Here is a 4797-nt window from a genome sequence, read left to right as displayed (position 1 = left end):
ACCATGTTGGCCAGGATGGTCTCGATCTCTTGACCTCGTGATCCACCCGCCTCAGCCTCCCAAAGTGCTGCAATTACAGGTGTGAGCCACCGCACCCAGCCTCCTTTTTTTGAGACAGAGTTTTGCTCTTGTCACCCAGACTGGCGTGCAATGGTGTGATCTCCACTCACCACAACCTCCGCCTCCTGGATTCAAGTGATTTTTCTGCCTCAGCCTCCTGAGTAGCTGGATTACAGGCATTTGCCACTACACCCACCTAATTTTTTTTTTGGAGACCGAGTCTTGCTTTGTTACCCAGGCCGGAGTGCAGTGGTGTCATCTTGGTGCACTGAAACCTCCGCCCCTGGATTCAAGTGATTCTCGTGCCTCAGCCTCCCAAATAGCTGGGATTATAGGCCCACGCCACCACACCTGGCTACTTTTTATATTTTTAATAGAGACCAGGTTTCGCTATGTTGCATGCTGGTCTTGAACTCCTGACTTCAGGTGATCCGCCCACCTTAGCCTCCCAAAATGCTAGGATTACAGGTGTGAGCCACTATGCTCAGCCCAGGTTATGGGATTTAAAAAATAAATGCCCTATAGAATATTAACCACTTTTGTATGTAATTTAGCAATCTTCTATCAAGATTCCTTCCCTTTCCATTTAATATGATTCAAAAGAAAAAAAAAAAAAAACTAAAGAAAAAAAGAGGAAAATAAAAAATAACAAAAAGGAAAATAAAAAATAATAATAAAAAAGGAAAAAAAAAGATTCCTTTCTCCCCTTGACTATGTATGTGTCAGTTTTCTGTGTTCTTCTTTTTTGTAGCCCCATTGGTGGAGAGGGGTTGGGGGCTCCCAGGGGGCCTGGGGCCAGAGGGCTCCTGGGTGGGGGGTGAAACTCAAAATTGATATGTATCTCTAGGCCTAAGGGGTGTAGGATTCCGGCCCTTGAGGAGTTGCCACCACCTCTCTCTTCCCCCCAACCCCATGACTTACGAAGGGGAAGGGGCTTTTCCAAGGTAACCAGATGGTTACCTTCCCCCATCCCTCCCCCACCCCCACCCCAGTATTCTTCTGCACTTTGGAGTTAGAGCAAAGTGCCTGGATCCTCTGGGGAGCGGCTGTGGCCCCTTTCCAGCCCCGCCCCAGTGCTTATGGAGGGCAGGGAACATCACCCTTGAGCTCTCATCTCAAGGCTGACAAAAACCAGCCCTGGAACCGTCTGTGAGGGGTGGCGGGGAGGGCAGGGCCATGTTGGGGAGTGGGTAGATCCAGGATGGGTGAACTGAGGGAGTGGAAGTAATGTCAGAGGGTGGCTGAGGGGCTGAGCTCAGTGCCGACTTGGTGATCTCCTGCTCCCCATCTGAGGCCCAGGACCCACAGACAGGTGGTGGAGCTGAAGTTCAGCTTCCAAGTTTATTGCCGGGATCTAGGGAGGAGCTGGCTGATGGAGGGGCCTCCCGAAGAGGTGTCCGACCTCTGGCCTGGGGTCCAGCCAGGCCTGACCCTGGTCCCTGTGGTCGTGGGGCAGGTCAGGCAACATGAAGAGATCTGCCTTCTCAGGGTTTGGGTCACTGCAGGCAGAGACAGCTCGAGTGAGCAGCCTGGGGCAGCCGCCTCCTCCCTCCCTGCCCCACGGCTGCCCACACACCTGAGCAGAGCCACCTTCAGCAGGGCCTGGGTTTCCTCCCGCAAGGCCTTCACTTCATCCTGGATGGCCTGGGCCTCCTCCTGGATCGCCTGGGCTCCCTCCTTCAGGCTCTGATACAACAAGGTGGGCTGGACAAAGGGTTGCAGGGCCCGAGGTGGGTAGCCAGCCTGTAGGACAACCTGAGACCCCTCTAGCAGAGCTGGGCTGGGGGGCTGGGAGGCAGGGAGGCGGCAAGACAAAGAAAGGGGGTCTCAGCTCAGGGGCTCACCAGGTTTTGCAGCTTCTCCCCCAGGGCCAGGTTGTGCGCTTGGGTAGCTTTCAGTGACTCCCGAAGCCTTGGGTTGAGAAAGAGACCCCTTCCACCTCAGCCCCCAGGCTCTTGTTCCAGGCAGCACCACCCCAACCTCCTGCATCAGCCACCTGGTCCTATAGCCACCTAGGACCAGGGTCACCAGTCTTCCTGTCCCGGCAAAACCACAGGTGGGATGGGAATTATTCTGAGTGATTGGTAGCAGGGGACCCAGACAGAGACTAATTATGCTTTTTGTCTTCCTTTACAAGAGCAGGACAGGCTGCTAGAAAGAGCTGGGCTAGAAACCCTCTGAGGCTCCCCTTGGAAGGGTGGATGGTATAGGGCTAGCCGCCCCTTTGGGCTGTAGACAGGGTCGAAACAGGATTCTCTATAGCTCCAGGCCAGTGACCGGGTCAGCACTGGAACCAGCCCTGCCTACGTGCTCCAAGTCAGCTGTATATGAATGGGAGAGCTGGTCACTTAGGTCCGTGGCCTGGAAGCCTCTGCCATGCCCCACCCCCACCCAGCATCTCTGCTGACAGGTGGGGCTCTGATCCCGGCATTACCCCAGAGGGGTGAGCGGCCATGGGATTGTGCAGACCCCAGCTCCAGACCCTGACATTCAGGGAACAAGCCCCTCCCCAAGACTGAACCACTCAAGTTCTTGGACAATTAAAGATGGGGGTTCCTGAATACCCGCACACCAAGCACGTGGGCCCTTACCTGAAAGCCAGGCCTTGCCTCGGCTGGGGAAAGCCCTGTCACCCTACCTGCCCCCAATTGCCTGACCAACTCACCTCATGCAGTCATTCTGCAAATGCCTGATCTCCTTTGTGGTCCGCTGGGGGCCCCAGTCTTCCTGATCTAGGAAACAGTACTCCTGGGTCTCTGAGTCCCTGGAGCAAGTGGGCAGTGAAGGTCAGGCCAGAGGCTCTAGGGGATGGCGGAGGTGGGTGGGCAGTGTGAGGGCACCCAGCTGAAGGCCCAGGCCCCATCAGGCCTCTCTGGGCTTCCTCTCTGCACAGCCCAAGGCTGAGTCCTGGCCCAGGTTTGAACGTTTCTGGGTATGGGGTTGGGAGAAGCACCATCCGCCTTCCCCAGTTTTTCACATGCCTGCATGCACCTGCACGTGCACACACACACACACATACTCACACACACACTCTCTGTCATGCAGCCTTACGATTCAGGATCTTGGGGCTCGGTGGGCTCAGACGTGTTCAGGAGTGTAAACAGGAATGTGATGGTAGGTTCCAGTTGTTCTGAGGAAGGTGGCTTTGCAGAGAAGGTGACAAGGTGATGGAGGGACGAGGCTGCTTACCTAAGAGCCTGGGTCCTCCCATGCCCCCATCCTTGCCATCTCCCTGCTTTTCAGGGGCCCTGTCATCTGTATCCCCATCCTGTAGAGAAAGTGTGATAGGAGATGTGAATGGGAGCTGTCTAGGAGGCCCTCCACTGCTGAACTCCCCTGGACCCGTTCCTCAGCCCTGAGCCCAGGAGCCAGGCCTAGACACTGACAGCTGGAGGCTGGGTATGACAACGGGGGGTTCAGGCCTCCATTCGGGCACAGGAAGAATTTCTCCTGCTCTCCTGCCTCCCCTGGCCACTGCCTTGGGAGGCCCTGGGGCTTCCTGTCACCTCTGTGTTCTGTTCCTCGGAAGCCTGAGGGTCCTTGGGTTCCTGCTTCTCAACAGGCTGCACCACTGGCTTCTTGACAAGCTTGAAGTAGGCTCTTTGTCCGCCCCTAAGAGACTGAGAGAAACAGAAGCCCACATCCACCATACCCCCAAACCCTTTCTGGACTGGTCTGGTTTTTGTGGGGCAGCTTCCAGCCTGGGGAGTGCCTACCACCAGCTCTGTCCAGCAAGCCAGACCCCCTCAAAGTGAAAGTTGCCAGATTTAGCAAATACAATACAGGCTGCCGAGTGAAATCTGAATTTCAGCTTAAAATGGATACTTTATCATTATCTGTCTCACACAATGTTTGGGATATACTTATACTAACAAACAATTCACTGTTCATTTGAAATTCAAATTTAACTAGGTGTCCGGTATTTTATCTGGCAATCCTACCAAACTACATGCTAAAAATATTTTGAGGCTGAGTGCAGTGGCTCACGCCTGTAATCCCAGCACTTTTTGAGGCCAAGGCAGGAGGAAGGATTGCTTGAGCCCAGGAGTTAGAGATCAGCCTGGGCAACATAGCAAGACCCCATCTCTACAAAAAAAAATAAGAATTGGCTGGGCATGGTGGCATGTGCCTGTAGTCTCAGCTACTTGGGAGGCTGAGCTGGGAGGATCACTTGAGCCCGGGAAGTCAAGGCTATACACAGCTGTGTTTGTACCACTGAACTCCAGTCTGGGCTTCAGAGTAAGACTCTCAGGAAAAAAAAAAAAGCTGAAGTTAGTAGAATTGTTGCCATTTTTCACCCTGGTATTTTTCAGAATCCTGTGCATCTTCTGGCCAAGTAAACACAGACATGGTTCTTCTTCACACTGAGCCCCCCCTGCGCCTCTAGATCCCCATGGACTTGTGCCATGGGCTTGTGGCTGTGTTATATTGTACCTTTCTAGGCAGCCTAAAATTACACAATTCCGGACCACGTGATATAAACCGACACTCTGCAGAGGGCCCTGTAACCCCAGAAAGTCCTTGAGTCCAGCGCAGCTGTCAGCCAGGGGAACCTGGCTGTGGAAAGATCGAGAGTCATGCCTCTGAGAAACTCACTTTGCAAACTAGGCTTAAAGAAACAACTCCAGGCCAGGCGCGGTGGCTCAAGCCTGTAATCCCAGCACTTTGGGAGGCCGAGGCGGGTGGATCACGAGGTCAAGAGATCGAGACCATCCTGGTCAACATGGTGAAACCCCG

At 54.0% G+C, this 4797-nt stretch overlaps 1 long non-coding RNA gene across 1 annotated transcript; it reads right to left on the bottom strand.

Moving 5' to 3' along the window:
- Window positions 1-1693: 1693 nt before the first annotated feature.
- Window positions 1694-2799, bottom strand: LOC119472474. The gene is made up of 3 exons (XR_005201622.1): window positions 2726-2799; window positions 1905-1971; window positions 1694-1764 (listed from the first exon to the last, which is right to left on the bottom strand). It is a non-coding gene; the product is annotated as an uncharacterized LOC119472474 (long non-coding RNA).
- Window positions 2800-4797: the final 1998 nt, after the last annotated feature.

The sequence above is a fragment of the Cebus imitator genome, unplaced genomic scaffold, assembly GCF_001604975.1.
Source record: "Cebus imitator isolate Cc_AM_T3 unplaced genomic scaffold, Cebus_imitator-1.0 Scaffold102, whole genome shotgun sequence".
Lineage (NCBI taxonomy): Eukaryota > Metazoa > Chordata > Mammalia > Primates > Cebidae > Cebus > Cebus imitator.
This window is presented reverse-complemented; position numbering and strand designations above follow the sequence as displayed.